Raw genomic sequence first — 21954 nt, forward strand, 5'->3', positions numbered from 1 at the left:
CAGAGATAAGCATAGAGTGCAATATAGTGATGTTACATAGTCTGGGAAGATTTTCTAGAGAACTGATGTCTGACTTGGCCTTAAAGTATGAGTAGGAGTGTTCCAGAAATATTGCATTTGAACATAGGGAAAAGGCAGAGGATGTATATTAGATCTTAACAGTTAAAAAGCATAGTACATTTACAAAGCTTGGAATTGTTTAGGAAGCTGAATTGTACAATGATAGGAGTGTTGAGCGATCAGTTGGAAAGCAGGGGCAAGATCATGAAGGAGGGGGAGTGACATAACTTCCACATTTTCTTGAGTCTAAGAGGCCACTGATTATTAAGACACACTATTTACTTCATAGGATCTTTCCAGGGATAAAATGGAAACACTACACTAAATGTACTCATTTCCTTTAAAACTAAACTCTCTCTTTTCAATACCTAAATCAGAATTTGAACCTAAACCTTCTTGACAATATTTGCCTATGAGAGTCAAGAGATCCTTCTAAATCACTTTCCACATTTGGCTGTTGGTTATATTTAGCTTTTCACCAGTGCCTGTGGCCTTGACTTCTTTTTAAGATTAACAGTAAATTTCAAGCCATATCAAATTATATTAGGATTTCCTCCTCTGCATTTCTTATTTGGTTAAACTCAGTGTTTTGTTTTTTCCATTATTTTAGGTCAAATAACTTCTCCTAAAAATTAGCCAGAAACTTTTGATAGATTGATATTCCATAACTAAATAACGGCCCTATATGAAAACAAATTAACCACACAAACTCCTCCTGCTTTGAAAATCCTATGATCTGTTCCAGGAGATTTGGCAAGATAAATACCCTTTCATTCCATCACCTGGTGTACTAGTATATGACAGGCAATCTCCCATGTACAGGATTTATTTTCATTTCAGTACTGTAGCATAAAGACATTTTTTTGCAGACACTCTAAGCAAAGAATTAGGGATCCAAATGCAAGAAAGCTTAACTGAGAGACAATAGAATTAGGGATATCATGATGTGTCTCTTAGTTCACTCATGTTTAAGAAATGACAATGGTCACAACTCTACAACTCTCTCCTCTACCCAGAAACTTATAAGACATTTTGACTGTAAGAATTTTCCTGTCTTAAAAGTGGTAAAAGGGAAGGAGGAAAAAAACATATCTCAGGCAAATTAGGGCTGGAACAAGGTCCAGTGTGGGCCTCCTGCATACAACAGGAAACTTCTTTCTCCTTTAGAGCAGGAGATACAGGGTATGTGCAAATACAAGCAAGGAAGATGATTTTTGGATGAGAACTGGAAGTGGAAAAAGAGGAAAAGAAAACAGAAAGAAGTCTTTTGCTTTGGTAGTAACAATTGTTTTATTGAAAGAAAGAGAGAGGAGAGAAAAAGAGAGGAGAGGGAGAGAGAGAGAGAGAGAGAGAGAGAGAGAGAGAGAGAGAGAGAGAGAGAGAGAACCCAGAGGCAGATGACTCTCCACCATAAAGGTAGGACATTCAAATATGCAAATGATCTGTGGTTCCTTTCATCTCTAAAATATGCCCAACCTTCTTTTCAAACTACCATCCTCCTAAGTAGTAGTAGCAATTTATACTTCTTGATTATACAATTTTGATTTTTCTGGTTTATACTATCTCTATTCATTTGAAATGTTTAATCTCCCAGAATTTCATTTCCCTATCTGACTTCTTAAAAAATCTCCTTTGGATGACTCTGTTTTATGTACTTCAGATTTCTGCTCTTCCTCCTTCTCATCCCTAAAGTGATACCTAAAATATAGAATATGGGGAGGTCTGTGGCTCATGTAACCTCCAGATAGCAGGGGGAGAAAATTCCTCTGATCTTTGCTCTACTGCCTCTGTTTCTACAACAAGATCCTTTATCCAACACTTGACCACATAAAATTTACTTTTACATAAAATTATTTTGGTATTGAATGTAGTTTCTGAGACTTCCAAAGATGCCCAAGGAAGCTGCAAAATTGAACTAATGCCTGAAGAAGGCTAGTGATTTGCTCTGATAATGTAATAAATTGAGGTCCAAACAGAGCCTGAAATCCTTAACTCCTAGGCCAACTTGGTGTCTATCAAACCTATCCTCCTTGTCTATCAACCTTTGGCCTCAGAAAGACCACACTAACCTCTAACCTCAGAGTGGTCCTTATAGGACTTGTTAAGATTGAAGGTTTTATCCCAAAGGCTGTGTGGAGAGTAGCATATTTGCATTTTTTTGGAATATTGGAGAATAGAAGCACAAAGTCCTATACAGAGTTGATGGCAGTGATCCATACAAGAAAACGTGAGAATCAGAACTCTACAAATGTAGAAGAATCTGAATTAAAAGGCTAATTAGATATGAGGATGGAGGAGAAGGCCACAGGAAAAAATTGCCAGTTTTTCTAACATGAAAAACTAGGAGAATGGTGGTGACATTCTTTAAGACACAGGAGGAGAAAGTTGGGAGTGGATAAAATAATGATCTCAGTCATGATTGTTCTGAGTTTGAAACTGGCTGTGGTACATCAAAGAGGAGATATTCATTGGGCACCTTTATACCAGTAAGTGGACCTTGAGCTTAAAAAGGAGTCTAGGCTAGTGGAACAGATTTGAGAATCTTTGCAATATTAAAGGTAGTTAATATCATGAGAGTATATAAGGTCATTCTACTCCCAAATTGTGTAAAATAAAAAGAGAAGAGGAGTGAAAGGGTATTTTATGCATAGAAAAAGAAGCAATGATTGAAAAGGAACATCCAAATAAGTAAGGAGGTAGAGGGTGGGGGAAGAAGAATCAAATGCCATTTTATCAAATAAGATAGCTATTTTTATTTTTCAAAAAAAGTAAATAAGTGTATGGGCTTTACATTGTCCCCATTTGTGGAATGTTGGGCACCTTGTGCTAGTTCCATTCAGGCTTTCTATTCCATCAACATGATCTAAGTGTTCAAAGACACACTCTTCTTCTGTGAATGCTGAAAACCAGTGAAAAGAGGGAAATTTATTTATACAGTATAGTTGAACAGAGTCTAGATTTGATTCAAGGCTTGGAAAGGGATGGACAATAATGCTCCTGTTAGACAGTCACCCAATAAGGGAAATCTTCATTAGGCTCAAATGGGAAAGGCATATGGCAGAGTCCCTGGGTAACAAAGAAAACAGACTCCACTCTCAGATGTCCTTGGATGCTTGAAAATACTTCTCATAGTGTTTCTGCTCCAAGACAGCCCTCACTCCTGACTGGATTAGCCTTTTCAGGTCCAGCATCTTCTTCTCATCCTCTTACCCTCTCTGCTATTTTCTTAGCCTCTCTGCATCTTTAATACAGGTTTGGGAGATGCTTTTCCTCTGGGGAGTCTTGAGAAAGAGGTCTTGCTTTCTCTTGTGATTGTTTCCCAAAGTATCATAGGGTTTTTCAGACAAAAAAAAAAAAGAAAAACACAGGATGACACTTTTGGCTTCTCTTTCTCACTTTGTCATATTCTTCCAAGGTGATGAGCTCAAAACACCTAGCTGTTTAAACTGGAGGGTGGAAGGGTGTATTAAAGAAGAAGGAAGAGAGAGAAAATGTTCTATCAATAGGAAAAAGTTATTTACTACATAAAATATTAGGCTGACACACACAAAAAGTTGGTGCTAATGTCTGAATGTTTGTGTCTCCCCCAAAATTCATATGCTAGAATTCTGATGTACATGGTGTTAGAATGTGATTGTGTGAGAAGGTGAGGGGCCTTTAGCAGGTGCTGAGGTCATTCAGGTAGAGCTCTCGTGAATGGTATTAGTATTCTTATAAAAGAAATCCCACAGGGTTTTCTAGCCCTACCCACCATGTGAGGATACAACAATAAATCTGGGACCCATGAGATGGTCCACGCCTGATTATGCTGGCTCCCTGATCTTGGACTTCCAGCCTTAAGAACTGTGAGCAATAAATTTCAGCTGTTTATAAGCTACTCAGTCTGGTATTTTGTTATAGCAGACTGAACAGAGTAAGACAGCTGAATAGTGCTAAAAAGATGTTTTGCGACATAGTACACTAAAACCACTATTTGTCTAAAAGATAAAACAGCAATGGCCAATAGACAGAGATGTTGAAGAAGCAGTCAAGAGAAACAGACAGGGACAATGAGTATTACATTTCTGAAGAAACAGTCAAGAGAAATAGACAGGAACAATGAGTATTACATTCTTCCTGAGGGCCATTTTTCCAAGGTCTAAATCCCCCTTCTACCCTAAGAATAAATTTGCTACTTTGAGTTAAATATAGACGCTCTCTGAACTTCACACCATTTAGAATCCAGGAAATTTATAGGGTAATCAAGAGTAAGGCTGTAGATGTAAATGTTTTATCAGCCATTATTGACCAGTTTCATAACATTAGTTTCAACAAATGTGGCTGTTGGTTAGTCCATTGCACCTTTCTCCCAGCCTCAGGTTCAAGTAGAACATTAGCAAAGCCAAAGGCCCACAATTTTAAAAAGTGAAAGTAATAACTAATACCAATATTTCTAGCTCTGACATCTTCCTCACCGTACTCCAAAGTACTAGACTTCTTATGAGGAAAGATTGGAAAGTGACCCAATGTCTTACACATCACTACCTACATATATTTAAATTCTTGCCTTCCTACTTTAATCATGTGTTTTTAGCCATTGTTTCTTTTTCCTATAGTACTCCTTTATATTTCAAGAAAAAAATCAGCCCTAGCCGGTTTGGCTCAGTGGATAGAGTGTCGGCCTGCAAACTGAAAGGTCCCAGGTTCAATTCCGGTCAAGGGCACATGCCTGGGTTTGTGGGCTCCATCCCCAGTGGGGGACTTGCAGGAGGCAGCCGATCCATGATTCTCTCTCATCATGGATGCTTCTATCTCTCTCTCCCTCTTCCTTCCTCTCTAAAATCAATAAAAAAAAAATTTTTTTTAAATCAGAAATAACAATTTTTATCACAGTGAAAATATTCAAAAATACAGTAAAAGAGAGGGGAATATATCATTTCTTCTACAAGTCTCTTAATTAAAAGCAATTGTGGTGTAATGTTGTAAAGAACATTTCCTCTGGCACCGGCTGCTGGACTATCCCAGTCTCAAAATGTGTGACTTTGGGCATATCCTGTCTGTGCCTCAATTTGAGAAAAATTCAGAAATAATCCCTGACTCGTGCTATTGTTAAAATATTGAAGCTGTTAGGACACTGCCTGCCACATATTAAGTATTCAATAAATGTTATTTATTAACTACTAGAGGCCCGATGCATGAAAATTCATGCACTGGAGGGGGGATCCCTCAGCCCGGCCTGCCCCCTCTCACAGTCCGGGATCCTTCAGAGGTGGTAGGCAACCTGGCCATCAGGGGAAGGCGATGCCCCATCACACCTCTGCTGCTGCCACTGCCGGCAGTGCAAGCCTCAGTCGGCCCTGGTTACCTGACCCTCAGGCAGCGGTGGGCAACTGGGCAGCCACCATATGAGGCTTGCCTGCACCCCGGGCCAGCCCTAGGTGGCTTGGCAGCCACCATCTGAGGCTTGCCTGTGCCTCAGGCCAGCCCTGGATGGCTGGGGGGCTGAGGGAACTGGGAGTCTCCGAAGGCAGGCATGCAGAGCAGCCGGGCCCGCCCCCAGGCTGTGTGCCTGCTGCCCCAGCAGGGCTGAGGGGACTGGGCACTGCCATTGTGTGGCTGTGGGTGCCGCCATCTTTGAGGGCGTGGAAGTCAATTAGCATATTCCCTCCTTATTGGCTGTGGGCGCTGCCATCTTTGCAATGGCATAAGGGTCAATTAGCATATTACCTCTTTATTAGATAGGATTTTTTTACACTCTCCAGTTATGAGCACATTTTCTGCTTATCTTACCTTTTATCTTACCATTTTTTAATGCCCACCACTATGCCAAAGATAATAATTACAGAATGATGATAATGCAAATGTATAAAAATGAAATCACAAGGGATCAAAAGAGAGAACTCAGATTTTTGATGCAGTGTCCTAGACACCTTAGAAAAAATATTATGAGAAAATCTGACCCTGACTATGACAAGTTACTAAAGGAAAAAAATTCAATGTTTGTGAAGAAAAACACCAGCTCTTAACCAACTTGCTTTCATTGTGATCAAATGTCATTGTTTTTTCCCAAAACATTCATTTCACTGACCACAGTAAGATATAATTTGTTACAATATAGATGTATTATGTTAATGCATTTTTCTACTAAGATAGGAAATTTAACCAATGAATCCAACTAATTCAGTAACAAATTCATTACAATAACAAAAAAAGGAATTATTATTAGTCAGGTATCATCAAAGTCTTATTTTTTTTTAAGTTTTTTGACAATGTCAGCTAGGAACAAAAGTGGACTAAACAATTGAGTCCAAGGTTATAAATTATACTCAGTGTGCCACTTTAATGGAATTTTTTATTATAAATTAAAAAGAATATAGGATTTTTAACACAGAGAAATAACCACTCTGACACTTAGATCCAAAAAGGCTTAAGAGAAATATCTCTTAATATTAACCTAACATGGCGACCTCATCATGCCTTAGTCAGTGTAATCATTAGCCATTAGCTGAGATATATATTTCTGTACATAAGGGTATGGTTCTCTCTGTGGAATAAATGCCTTTAGAAACATTTCAAATCATTTATTATAAAAGCTTTCTGGTGATGCCTGGGGTAGTGGTGAGAATGTGGAGGTAGGGAAATGCTATTTTTAAAGATTCTAAAATGACTTTTTGATACTGAGTACAGTATAAAATAACCTGATTTGAACTTGGAATTTCCAGAAGAACTTTTTGTTAAAACAGTACTAACTTATTTCTTGAAGAATTTTGTATTTAAATAAAAAGATCAAGGAAGCTGTTGAGTGAAATCAAGGAACCATGATAAGCAGCAATATAGCTGTATATGTATATGTGTATGTGTCCATGTGTATGCATGTGCATGTCTATATGTATATTGTGTATGTGAAAGTATGTATAAACTAGAGGCCCAGTGCACAGATTTGTGTACTGGAGTGGGGCAGGTGGGATCCCTCAGCCTGGCTTGCACCCTCTCTCAGTCTGGGACCCCTTGGGGGATGTCCACCTGACAGCTTAGGCCTGATCCCCCAGGGCTCTCATAGTCTGGGACTCCTAGCTCCTTACCTCCCACCTGCAGTGGAGGCGAGAGAGGCTCCCACCACCACCACCACTGTGTTTGCCAGCCATGAGCCCGGCTTCTGGCTGAGTGGCGCTCCCCCTGTGAGAGTGCACTGACCACCAGGAAGCAGCTCCTGCGTTGAGCGTTTTTCCCCTGGTGGTCAGTGCACATCATAGCGACTGGTCATGCTGCCATTCAGTCGATTTGCATACTAGGGTTTTATTATATAGGATGTGTGTGCATGGGTGTGCATGGGTGTATGTACATGCTGTGGGAAGCTGTCCAGATCCACCTTTCAGGACTGAGGCATACATTTTATCAGCTCCAAGGTATGGTTGCAAACTGCTCACAGCTCTGACCTGTCTAGCAATTGCCCTCAGGGAAAGGGATATGAGTCAATCAAGTTTACACCCCCTCTCCTGTGGGCATTCCACCTCCGATGACTAATCAATGTGGTACAAAAAGGCTAGGCCTCTTTGCTTCAAATCAGAACAACTCTAAAGAATCATCCCAGCTCCAGAACTTCCTTTGATATTAACTGGAGCCCGTGCTACATCTACTTGCTTCCCTTACTCCCTCAAAGCAGTTGTTCAGGAGAGCACACCCCAGTAAATTTCCTGAGCACAAATCTTCATCTCAGTCTGTTTCCCAGGGAACCCAAATGAAAGCATTAAGCATGTATTATTTAGCATCACTTTTAGCAAAGGGTTGGCTGATTTAAAAATGTTGAAGGGAAATAAAGGTGGAATGAATTCCTGAATTTAGCCAGACTATTTGTTAATATAGAATCAGTAAGAAACTAAGATGGCGGTTTATAATTCTGCTAGCCTAATACCTTGTGTGTTTTATTGCAGTGAAGGTTCCCGGTAAATTGTCTAAATCACCCTAAAAGGCTGGGGAGAGGGATGGGGTGTGCTTTTAGTACAGTTGTGCCCAACATTCCTCCAACCACTTCCTTATTACCACCACTACCTTTCACACAACTGTTGGTGTTGTGTGACCCTTTGACATTAAAAGGGTTTAAATCAAGATCAGGCAGATAACACTGCAAGGAAGGACTGTGGAGATGACAAAACAGTGTACCATTTCAATAGAGTAATGGACAATATGTGGTACGTTAGATAAGCAGTGGCTAACAGAGAAGTCAGCAAGATGTCATCAGAGCACATCAACCACTGAGTCTTGGTTGAGAGAAGGCACAACTTAGAGATCAAAGCAGGTAGGTGACATCAAAGAGATCTAGAAGCAACAAAGTCAAGGAACTGAGGTTCAGAGCTAAGGTTCCAATATAGTTCATATGGAAGGGCCTGGGCGCATGTTTGCTGGGAGAAGAAGTATCTAAAAGAGAGGCCCCAGCCCTGCTGGTGTGGTTCAGTAGTTGAGCATCGACCTATGAACCAGAAGGTCACAGTTTGATTCCCGGTCAGGGAACATAACCGGTTGCAGGCTCAGTGTCCAGGAGGCAGCCCATTAATGATTCTCTCTCATCATTGACGTTTCTCTCTCTCTCTCTCTCTCTCTCTCTCTCTCTCTCTCTCTCTCTCTCTCTCTCCCTTCCTCTCTGAAATCAATAAAAATATTTTAAAAAAATAAAAAAGAGACACCATTTGACTCTCTCCCATATTCCTCAATATTTTGGTTTCCCACTACTTCCGCAATATATTTTCAGCATGTAATAATCACCTTTCAAAAAATGTTGACACTTCATAAATTTGGAGAGTATTCTTATGGGAAGAAACTTGCTTTCATTGCTGGTTGATCTCGGAGCATTGGGTGAGGATGAACCAATGGGCGGAGGTCAAAAAATCCCAGCTACTAGAGAGGAAGCATGTGTGGAGAGCGGCCAAGAAAATTATTGTAATAGAACAGGGATAAGACCTGGAATAGACAAGCAATTGTCAAGTATTAAGGGGAAAGTGGCTATTTGGAGAAAATCACCATTGCAGAACTTTGAAAAACATTCTGGGAAGAAAGTGTAGGTACAGAGGAAATGGTAATGTATGCATTTTATTCAAATTGCTTGTAAAAAATAACGTGGCCCACAAGCATACAGAGAAGGCATATCCTTCCTTCGTAATGTGAACTGCTGGAGGCTTCCCCTAAAGGGTTAGAGTATATACTCTTATTCTCCAGCCTGAGTGGCTCTGACTGTCCTAAATTCTTTCTCTGGTATGTTACAAATACAGCCCACAAAATTTAGAAATATTCCTAAAGATCCAGCTTGATGTTTTACAAAACCTATAAATGGACTCTAATAAGTGACTTTAGTTATGTGAGATATCTAAACTTCCCAAGTAATTCAGTTCCATATACAGACTACCAGTGGTTCTCAACCTTCTGGCCCTTAAATGCAGTTCCTCATGTTGTGACCCTCAACCATAAAATTATTTTCGTTTCTACTTCATAACTGTAATTTTGCTACTGTTATGAATCATAATGTAAATATCTGATATGCAGGATTGTCTTAGGAGAACCCTGTGAAAGAGTCGTTCAACCCCCAAAGGGGTCGCGACCCACAGGTTGAGAACCGCTGGACTAGACTATTTGTCTTCATTAAGAAGCAGGGGTACACTGGGAGTTACTTCACTGGGTCTTCTTCCCTGTGATAGAGTATTGACAATCATGAAATTGGAATCTCTTACCTTTGAAAGAGATTCCTAAATATTGCTGAAAATATGTTTAGGACACATTATGTTGTTTCAGTTTAATTGTTGCTCTTTGTTTCTTTTGATGAAAGTTTGTTCATCCTAATGAAACATTTAATAAGTCAAGGATAAAGATGTTTATTGTAAGGGAATGGTCCTGATTGCATGTTGGATTGTGTTCCTATTTACCAGGAATTAGAATTTCCTTTCAGTTTAGTAATTACTGAATATGTGAGAATGTACCACTCAAACTTATTTTTATGTCATTGTATTTTCATTTGCTTTCTTTGTCTTGATGTAAATTTGTTTTTTAATAATCAGTTATTTTCTTCTTATGACTTGCTCTTTTCCAGCTATCACCTACCATTATTTTATATTATTTTCACAGATTCTGAGATCTAATATTTTTTAATATATTCTTATTGATTTCAGAGAGGAAGGGAGAGGAAGAGATAGATAGAAACATCAATGATGAGAGAGAATCATTGATCAGCTGCACACCCTCATAGGGGATGTAGCCAGAAACAGAGGTATGTGCCCTGACTGGGAATCAAACTATAACCTCCTGGTTCATAGGTTGACACTCAACCACTGAGCCACACTGACCGGGCTAAGATATAATATTCTTAATTCTGAGGTCTTAAATATTTATAAAGAATTTTTATTAAGAATAATACATTAACCAATGTTTAAAATTGTTCTTTTATAAGTTATATATTTTTATTTACTTTAGATGAGAGTTTGCTTATGAATTGCTGCCCTTCTACTTTAATATTTGCTAGTTGGTGTTCCATAATCTAATTTTTATTTGGCTTCTATATAGCTGTCTTGTTTCTTCTATTGACTTTTTCCTATAATTTATCTAATTAATGAACAATGTCTGTAATTTAGAATAGAATAAAACTAAGTGGATGCATGATCAGAACCATAAATACTGTGCTGTGAGAAGTTAACCACATAGCCTTCTTTAGTAGAATAATTATAGTGTGAAGTAGTAGTCTGTCAACATAAAGAATAAAAATAGTTAATTTATAAGTCCAAATGATAATTTTCCTAGAACTCATATTATGAGGTCTTAAAATATAAAAACAAATCTTTTAATATCTTCCTAAAAACTAAAATTAGTATATAATTCAATCACTCATTTATAGGCACTTAAACAAATGTAAAAGCTCAAGAAATAACGAGACAGAAATAGATGGCTTTTATAGTGTCACAAAGATAGAATTATTTTACTGCTTTACAGAGTCACTACTGAAATGAATTTCTCTATTATATCATAAACTGGGCCAAGATACCATTATGCCTCATATAGGAAAGACTTGCCATCTTAAATTAATTCTTCTACAAAGAATACCTCAGAAATTTGTGGGAAATACTTGAAGAGTGAAAACATTTTATAAATATAAAACAATTTACCAGAGATTTGATCCCTCAAGCAATATAGAAGTTATGGAAATTAGTCACAGGAGATTTTTTTTTCTGACTAAAATATTTCAAGAGACTTTTTAATTAGAGAAATCATGGTATTAGCATTACTGCATTTATTTTAAAACTAGAGGCCCAGCGCATGAAATCATGCATGGGTAGGTTCTCTAGGCCTAGCCTGCAATCAGGCCCATCTTCTGCCCACTCACCAGTCCCCGGGTCCCACCCCACCTCCGCCGCCAGCCACCCGGTTCCCCTCGCCAGCCCCCCATCTCATAGCGACTGGTCGAGTGGTCGTTCCGGTTGTTACGCTTATGGTTGCTGGCCTTTTATTATATAGGATAGATATAACTGAGATATTTACTTAGAAGAAAATATCCTTTCCATACAGTTCTGGAAAATGAACTGAGAGATGTTGCTGGGCAAATGAACTTCTTACGAGTTTACATGAATCCAAAAGGCAAATAAATATTCCCAACTGTTCTGGAAATATGATTCTAAAAATGTTTTCCATCATTTCTTTTTTGTCTATGTCAGAGTCCAACAAATAGAACAAGACATGATTGGAGCCAAATTAAGCCTTTGATTAAAGTCCATGGGTATCTGAATGCAGGAAGCTGTTAAAATAAAGGATTCTGTGTACCATCCCATCTCCCCATTTGCATCCTCGGGGGTCTCATCCCATTTACTCTGGTTAGTTGGTAATTCCCCCAATGTTTGTACACATGTAACTCAACACACCCCATACTCTCTGGGTTGATCCCCTTTCAGACCTCCAAAATCTAATCCCTGATAATCAGAGTAGATGGATCTAAATTTTATTTCCTAAAGTTATTTTGACAGAACCATGGATTTGTAAGCTGCTGTGGCCTATGTATAGAATAAGCATATACATAATGTATCACCAAACCCAGTTATTTGTGAGGGAGTAAAGGGGCTCAATATAGTTACTGTATTAATTAACTATCACTGCTACAACAAATCACTACAAGTTTATTGACTTAAAACAATGCAAATATACTATATTACAGTCCCAGAGGTCTGAAGTCCAAAATCAGTCTCATTGGACTATATTCAAGGAGCTGCCAAGGCTGGCTCTTTGTAGACACTCTGAGGCCAGAATCTGTTCCCTTGCTGCTTTAGAAACTGCCTGCATTCCTTGACACAGGGTCCCTTCTCTCAATACTTCAACTACTACTAATTCAGAGGCTCCTGCCTCCTTTCCAAAAGTATGTGTGTGTGTGTGTGTGTGTGTGTGTATATATATATATATATACATATATATATATATATATATATATATATATATATATATATATATATATACACTTGATTTCAGAGTGGAAGGGAGAAGGATGGAGAGATAGAAACATCAATGATGAGAGAGTATCATCAATTGGCTGTGTCCTCCACGCCTCTACCAGGGATTGAGCCTACAACCTGGGCATGTGCCCCTGACTAGAATCAAATCCAGGACCCTTCAGTCTCCAGGCCGACGCTCTAGCCACTGAGCCAAACCAGCTAGGGCCAAAAGTACTCTTGTCATTACATTGGGCCAGTCCAGATCATCCAAAATAATCTCCCCATCTCAAGATCCTTAACCGAATCACATCTCTCCAGTCTCTTTTACCATGCAAGGTGACAAACTCAGGTTCTTGGTATTAGGACATAGACATTTTTAAGGGGCATTATTCAGCCTACCACGGTTATCATATGTCTCAAAGTATAAATTGGAACTATTCCAAGAAAATCGGGGCCCTTCCTAATAAGAGGTCAGGACTGAACATCTATTGTTATCTCTCCTCTGTGCTCTTGCCATTGCCAAGTCTTGGTCTGCTCTTCCTTTGCCCATCCACAATCCCCTATTGTTCAAGGCCCATTTTGAAAGCCAACTCTGCCATGAAAACTATCCAGCTAGGCTAATCTCTCCCTTCCCTACTCCTTTGTCAGGATAGATTTATGTCATTCATACTGCACTTGTCACCACCCACTCAATTTAATATAAATACAGTTGTGAGTGTGTCTTTTCTCTCCTACTAGAAGTAAGCACTTGATGATACAGACCATACTTTAGGCCAAAAGATAGCTGCAAGGATTCAAAATGTGCAACAGAAACATGTCCTCACCCATATGCAGGCCGAGGTTTGTTTGTGCATCCCCTCCAAGCCAAATCCCATCAGCTTATCTAGGCAGCTAACCAAGTGTATGAGTCACATGACACATAGGACAACTGAGGAGTGCTTTCTACACACCACAGAGAATATTTCACCAAAAACTTCTTTTAGACTCCGTGAAAGCCCACATTTTGATGAAACTGGGCCTACTAACCAAACCAACATGATTCTTATCAATAGGATTCTGCACCCAAATATCAGCTTATCCTGGTTTTTCATTGCAGAAACAAAGAACATGTTTGATAGTGTTTAATTACAAACTAATTGCTTTCAGATGTTCACCAACAATCAAAACTCATTAGAGCTAGTTTTTGGTGGGAGTTTTTTTAATGGCAGAAGATGATAATAATGAGATTTTTTAAAATCAAGTATCCTATCTAATAATAGAGAAGCATGGTAATTAACCATAACTTCGCCACCCTTCCCATTGGCCAATCAGCAAGATATGCAAATTAATCACCAGCCAAGATGGCGGTTAACCACCAACAAAGATGGCGGCTAATTTGCATACTGCAGGCAGGGCGGGACAGCGCCATCCCACCTGCCCCGCTGCCACCCGGGCCTGCTATTTGCAACCCGCGTGGCAGGTGGCCCGTATGGGAACAGACCCAGGGCTGGCACCAGAACCCCAGCGATCTGCCACTGGCCACACCCACAAACGGCCCTGGGGGGGATCCCTGGCGGACAGGTGCTGATGCACTGATTTGCCAAAACGCACACCCAGGCAGCCTTTGCCCTGCAGGAACTATGCAGCCGGGAGAGGGGAGTGAGGCCACTGGGAGCAGGGCGGGAACTTCCCGGGGTTGGCGTCAGGCAGCTCAGAGCAGAGTGCGAACTATCCCCACTGGTAGCTGCTTGCTCATTCACTTACTCGCTCATTCATTCACTCATTCACTCACTCATTATTCACTCACTCAGCAAACCCTCTCAGGTCCATGGCACCAGGCCAGGCACTGAAGTTGAAGCAGGATAAGACAGCGCTATGTCTTCAAGATGTTAGTAATTCAGTAGGGCGAAGCAGGCACATGAATGAGGCAGTTGTATGCACAGATGCAGTGTACTGGGTTCTGTGAGGGCTGTAACTAATGCCGACTTTGTTCTCTTAATAAATTGGGGCCTCGGGAGCCAGGCTGCCCAAGCCTGTAGGCCTGTGCCTAGGCCAGGAGTGGCCGGGGTCCCGGAACATGACAGAGGGTGCAGGTCGAGCTGATGGGTCTGGCCCCACTCCTCACCCTCACCCCCGAGTGCACAAATTTTTGTGCACCGGACTACTAGTCCTATATAATAAAAGCCTAATATGCTAAGTGCCTGGTCATCCGGTCTTCTGTTCAACCAATCAAAGCATAAAATGCTAATGATATGCTAAGGCTGCTCAACTGTTAGCTATGATGTGCATTGACCACCAGGGGGCAGATGCTCCAACTGGTAGGTTAGCTTGCTGCTGGGGTCTGGCTGATCAGGACTGAGTGAGATGGGCCAGACACACCCTGGAGCCCTCCTGCGTTCCCTTCCCAGCTGGCCAACTTCCTGCGTCCCAGCCCCGATTGTGCACCAGTGGTGTCCCTCAGCCTGGTTTGCACCTTCTCACAATCCGGGACCCCTCAGGGATGTCAGAGATCTGGTTTTGGCCCAATCCTGCAGGCCAGGCTGAGTGATGCCATTGGTGCACAAATTTGTGCACCGGGCCTCTAGTAAAGATATAAACTGCTAGAATTCCACTTAGTCATTTCTCTAGAAATTATGCATCATGGTAGAGGCAATAAGTGGAATCCACAAAAAGTTATATTATTTGGTGGACCCCAATCAAGAAAATGTATATATTTATATAACCAAAAATAGCCCTTGATACATTTGCTTCATCAGATGCCCCCACCACACAGAATCCCAATCCTTTTAGCCAGATTTTAGTGTATCAGAAAGTGGGAGGGTAATAAGCATTGCAGAATGACTTATTAGGAAAGGACTCTGGAAGTCATTCAGACCACTTTTTTCTTTTCCATTATTAGTCATTCCTAACCTCATTCACAACCAAGGGAATGAAAGGCCAAAAATAGCCACCAAACCAAGCCTATTGTGAAGCAGCTGTCTTTGGTGCGAGAAGGCAAGCAGACAGTTGGAAGTCCAGAGAGTAAACAGAGAGTAAACAGAGGCTAAATTGAAACAGCAATCATGCTAATCATCAATTTGTTAGCAAATGTACTTTGTATTTTCAAAGCCTTGTATCATCATTAATTAATTAATGAGCAACAATTACTATTGCAGTGCTACATAAAATTGCGTGCAAGAATTGAAAAGAAATTGTTTCATATAGGGTGCACTTAAAAAGTTCTTGTTTCTGTTCTTTTTTTTTAGTTTGTTTCCCACTAAACAGTCTGTGCCATGCTCTGCCACTTTTCTGTTTTAAGTTATGTTGCTCCTTGTACCAGGAGCATTCTTCCCCAGATAACTTCTGTCTATCTATTAGATACCAGCGTAAACATCCCTTTCTCCTACAGGTCATTGCCCAGTCTTGCTAAGCTACTTTAGGGATTCCTGTAGACCCCCTTCCCAGAGCCCTTCACCCTCTGTTTAATAGTTCACTTAATTGTCTGAAACCCATTCTGGATTGTGGGTTCTGTGCGGGCAGAGGCCTTGTAGGTCTTATTCACCTAGCACAGTTACCTAACACAGTGATTGGCACAGGGTAGTCACCCCTTTGTAAAAAAAAAAAAAAAAAATATATATATATATATATATATATATATATATATATATATATATATATTGTACTGATTTTTTTAAAGAGAGGAAAAGAGAGGGAGAGGGAGAGAGAGAAACATGGATTGGTTGCCCTGACTGGGAATCAAACTGGTGACCTTTTGGTGCATGGGATGACACTCATCCAATTGAGCCACCCTGGCCAGGGCCAATAACTGTTTCTTAAATGAATAAAAGAATCTCCCATGAGAGAGAGCTAAAAAGAAGCTATTATTGCAACCTGAGTTCTCCCCCTATAAGAATTAATCTGCTCAGCACGCTCGATGCTTTATCTGTTTTAAGGCTCACTATGTTACTGTGAGATAGACAGCAGGTAAGAAAGGAAAGTGACAGAGAGTAAGTCATTTGCCCATGATCACACTGCTGGTTAGTGGTGACACTGAGGTTGAATCACAGGTTCCCTGATTCCAAACCTCCATATCTACAAAAGTAGTGGAGAAGACAGCAGTTGGCCCTGAAATCTAGGCACTGGTCTGACCCTCAGGGTAGGTCTCAGTGGTACCACAGACTGGACTGAACTTAGTGGCTAGCCCAGGCTTTCCTCCTGTGGCACATTCACAGTCTCACAGAGTGGCATCAGAAACAAGGTCACAGTAGAATGAGACAAAACAGGGCCACTTCATAATTTTGTCTAACCACAGACCCAAATATGGGCCCTGGGAAAAACTCCCAAAATACCAAACAGCCCTCTCTCCTGGATTGTATGAGTTTCTACTGCTTCTTTGCCAAGTACAGCTTTATCCTCTTCCCGTCTACAGATAAGGTTCATTCAGATACCCAATCATAGAATTACCCTCACTACCTGACAGCATCCTTGCAGAGTGAATCTCTGCTTCCTTAGACTCTCCTCAGAATCACGCATGGAAGCCCAAGTCCTATAAGAAGCCTTTTTAACATCCTCTTACTGAAACGTGCCACTGTCCCATAGTGTGTGTTCTCCCTTGCTGTGATGAGTAATAAACTCCAAGTTACCTCTTGGTGGTCTCTGGCTGGAGGACACTGACAGTGAGTTATACAAGTCCATCCATTGGACTGGAGATAGAAAATGCTAGAACTTTCATTTATAAATTTTTGTTTAAAAGAAAAAGGCCAGGTCAGAGTAGCTCAGTGGTTGAGCGTTGATCTATGAACCAGGAGGCCACAGTTCGATTCCCAGTCACGGCACATGTCCAGGTTGTGAGATGGATCCCCAGTGTGGGATGTGCAGGAGGCAGCCAATCAATGATTCTCTCTCATCATTGATGTTTCTATGTCTCCCTTTCCCTTCCTCTCTGAAATCAATAAAAATATTTTTAATAAAATAATTAAAAAATAATTGTAATCAATATTTAATAGTTTATAAACAAAGCTCTCTTCCTTCACCCCTCCCTCTCTGAGATGGTCACAAGACAAGCAAGGCCCACATAACTAGTTACTAGAGGCTCACTAAAGATCAAATACTATATGGTTTTATTTAGACAAGATAACCAGAGTAGTCAAAATTATGGAAACGGAAAATAAAATGGTGATTGCCCTGTGCTGGGAGGAAGAGGGAATGAGGAGTTGTTGTTCCATGGGTATAGAGTTTTAGTTTTGCAAGATGAAAAAGTTCTAGAGATCAGTTATACAATAATGTAAATACAGTCAACTCCACTGAACTGCACACTTAAAAATGATTAAGGCAATAAATTCTATGTGCTTTGTTTTTAGCACAATTTAAAAAAAAAAACAACACACTAAAGAGAAGAGTACATGTTTACAAGTTCACCCAAACAGAAGGTTTGACATGGCAGCCATAGTCTTTCTCCTCCTGGATGCTGCAATGTACTGCTATTGACTTGTGTTCATTTAAGTGAATTTATGGATTATATTAGCTTAATTAGAATATGTAAAATATTTTGTCATACAGGGGGTATTCAAGGAAAGTTTTGTCCAAAGCATAACAATGGTTCTCCATCTTGACTGCATGTGAGAATAACCTGGGATGTTTTTGAAAAATACCACCTTCTGTGTCCCTCTGCATAGCAATTAAATCAGACTCCTCTTGGGGTGGGGCCTAGAAACCGGTGGGATGGGGGTTTTGTTTGTTCATTTGTTTCTATTTTGCTTGTTTTTTAAGGCTCCAAGTGATTTTATTATGTAGCCAGCAGTTAAGAGTCATTGAAAATAGAGGTCCTCTAGTAATCTCATGACAAAGCACTTGAGAGTTCTTAAACTGGGCATGTTACACATTGTTCTTTTGCAACTGACAAGTGCTCCTAATTTATTGACCTCTCTTGTAATGAAAAATTGCTATGAATAGCATGCTGCTCAGCAGATTTTTAAAAAATACATTAATGTTATCTTTCCTTTTGAGGAAAAAGTAACACTTCAATAATGAGTGAAATCGTCATTTAATAAAAAACAAAAAATTGTGCTACAGAGAAGGAATTTTGAAAATGTGCGTTTGGAAATGTTTCCATCATTTGGTTGCTGAAAAAGTGATGTCATCATAGCTGTCCAATCAATAGCTTGAAAACAAAGTTTCCTATCCTATTTAAAAAGAGTTTTAGTAAATTTGGGGTCTGTATGTGGACAGCATTAAAAAATTAGTGTCAAGCCCTACCTGGTTTGGCTCAGTGGATAGAGCATTGGCCTGTGGACTAAAGGGTCCCAGATTCAATTCCAGTCAAGGGCACATGATGGGCTGTGGGCTCAACCCCCAATAGGGGCATGCAGGAGGCAGCTAATCAATGATTCTCTCTCACCATTGATGTTTCTCTCTCTCCCTCTCCTCTATGAAATCAATAAAAATATATTGTAAAAAAAAAAAAGAAAATTTGGTGTTACAATTAAAATTTTTTAAGCCATTTATACATTTTTTTCATTTTAATCTGCATATCTTTGTGAGGTTTTTCCTTCCGAAAGACAGAATTAAAACAAAATACAGAACCAGAACTTTGAATTGCTAGATAAGAAAATGCTGAAAAAACATTTTCTAAAACAATAAAGAATGTTTAATAATAATGCTCTTATTAAACATATCAATATATCAGCTAAAATAAAGACTGTGAAGATCCCAATCCTTTAGTCCTGGCCCTGGTAGTCAGAACTATGGGGTGCAACTGAGTGGGCAAGATTGCAGAACCTCTCTGTGAGCCCCTCAGTTGTGCTTGAAAGACACAGATCCCTATGTTCAGAAAACAGCAGTAGTCTGTGTGGCAAAACTCCATTATATCAATGTCCAATCGTGGACCACCAGGGACTTCTGGATTCTCTGCAGGATCTCAGAGCAGATTTAAATCCAATAGTGATGGCTTCTGCTGTAGCTGTGTTACCTGAAATCAGTGAGTCTTACCCAAACAGCAACTTACTTGAACTGAACCCATAGGACATTAATAAGCTGCTGATAGCCCTGAATGAGTGCACTGAATGGGGGACAGATTTTCTTCCTGCACTGCCTGTCCAATTACAATCCGAAAGATGACAGAGAGGCTCAGAGCATCTGTGAGTGGGTAATTGCCGGCTATCTCATCCAACTCAGCAGTGGTGCTTTCAGCAGTAAAAGTCCTAATGAAATTCCTAGAGCTGTTACCCAACAACTCTGCTTATTGCCATCAGAAACACAGGAGCTGGTACAGCAGGTCTTGAGTGTGACAACACAGGTTTCTAGTCATTCTGAGCTTCGAGATATTTATTGGTGGCTTCTCTCAACGAACCCTATCAGAGCCAAAGAAGTAGTCTTATCTGAACTCTGAGGAGACAAATACTGAGCCAACTCTGCTGGGTGAGCGAATCTGCCACAGTGGTTTTTGGTTACTGGGTAATGAAGCATAATAACCTCCATCGTATATAAAAACTGGTGTTTGAAACCTTAACCCTGCTATTCTGGCTTCTGTAAATGCTTGCTTGCTTAAATAATAGGAAAATAAGACTACTCCCATTCCAGAGAGGCCATAAACTATGCCCCAGACAGAGTTGTCAGTGCTGGCACCAGGCCAGGCCTTGAGATATGGTCCCAGAACACAGGCCTCTTTCTCAGAAGGCCTGAAAGTCTCATTCCAAATTTAGGAGACCAAGAACTAGAAAAAGTATAAATAGAGAAAATTCCCTCCATGTTTTTGGTTCAGAATTTTTTTTTTATTGATTTTTTACAGAGAGGAAGGGAGAAAGATAGAGAGTTAGAAACATTGATGAGAGAGAAACACACATCTCCTATTGGGGATGTGCCCGCAACCCAGGTACATGCCCTTGACTGGAATCGAAGCCGGGACTCTTCAGTCCACAGGCCGATGCTCTATCCACTGAGCCAAACCGGTTTTGGCATTTGGTTCAGAATTTGAAAGACATCTTTTTCTCTGAGCCCACCGGTATAATAATAATAAAGTGTAACTCCATTTCTCTGGGCATTGCTTGGTCTTTCTCCAGTCTTCTGTAGCAGTACCACAAGCCTCTCAATGCTTTTGTGAAACGAAGACATGGAATCTGTCGCAAGCACTTGCCAATACATCATGGGAGCACTGATGCAGGTGCAATAGCCCTGTTGGCACCACCACTACCACCAACCTGGAACAGCCTCAGGATATCCTCTCTCAAGGTGACCTTCTGGGTGACCTTTTAAACCTTGACCTTGGTCCCTCAGTCAATGTGCCAAGGTATCCTCCATGTAGGAAGTAGCCGTGGATCTCTTGAGAGAAGAACTAGATATTCTGGTGGCACAATCCTTCATTCCATCACCAGTGCCTAAACCTTTGCTCCTTTACCTACTGCTGCTATGGTCAGCAGTGGTCTGGATGATCTATTGAACTCAACAGGCATAGGCATGCCACCTGCTGGGTATGTGGCTCCTGAGTCTGTCTGGCTGCCTGCAGTAAAGGATAAAGGCTTAGAGATTTCTGGAACATTTACTCATCACCGATGGAACATCTATATGGCCATGAATTACACCAACAAAGCTCTGCTACAGACTTCACAATCCAGTTTAACAAGAATAGCTTTGGTGTCATCCCCAGCACTCCTCTGACCATCCATACCCACTGGTGCCAGACCAGGGCATTGATGTCTCCCTGCCTCTAAACACCTGGGCCCAGTCATGAAGATGGAACCTCTGAATAACCTGCAGGTGGCTGTGAAAGACAATATCAATGCCTTCTACTTCAGTCATCTCATCCCACTCAATGTGCATTTTGTAGATGACGACAAAATGGAGAGCCAAGTCTTCCTCGCAGCATGGAAGGATATTCCCAATGAAAATGAACTTCAGTTTCAGATTAAAGCATGTCATTTAAAAGCTGATGTTATTTCCAGCAAGTTACAAAACAACAACATTTATATTATTGCCAAGGGGAATATGGAAGGGCATGCTGTACTAACGACATTTGGATCTTGGCTGAGCTATGTAACCAGCCAGGAAATCCCTGAAATGTAGAGCTCCTGAAGTCTCTCAGTACATCTATCAGGTCTAAGACAGTATTTTGAAAAGCTAATAGACTTTGGGCCACTTTGTGATTGCTCCAAGCCAAAAACTCTTAACTGGAAGAAATTGTATTACCACGTAGAATCTGAACCCAAATACACTGAGGCCACCCACCAAGGTAGTGACTACTCTAACCTGTGCTAATATTAGGGCACAGCCTACTGGGCAGTTTTGCTTCCTGTGAACATTTGTAACCACTGCTTCACCTCACTTCCCACCTCTTGCCACCTGCTGCTGCTGTCTGTCCTTACTTGTGGGCTTGTTCATACTGGGCCAATGAGTGTAGTTTAATATTTTGTAATTGAGAGCTCATTTCAAAAGCAGAAAAAGCCCTAGCTTATTTGGCTCAGTGGATAAAGTGTCAGCCTGCGGATTGAAAGGTCCCAGGTTCGATTGCGGT

General features: G+C 40.5%; 1 pseudogene; it reads left to right on the plus strand.

Moving 5' to 3' along the window:
• The window catches only part of LOC118675709, a 30861-nt pseudogene extending 9297 nt beyond the window's left edge, over positions 1 to 21564 (plus strand).
• The last annotated feature ends 390 nt before the right edge of the window (positions 21565 to 21954 follow it).

Source organism: Myotis myotis, unplaced genomic scaffold, assembly GCF_014108235.1.
Source record: "Myotis myotis isolate mMyoMyo1 unplaced genomic scaffold, mMyoMyo1.p scaffold_m19_p_2, whole genome shotgun sequence".
In the NCBI taxonomy this organism is placed as follows: Eukaryota; Metazoa; Chordata; class Mammalia; order Chiroptera; family Vespertilionidae; genus Myotis; species Myotis myotis.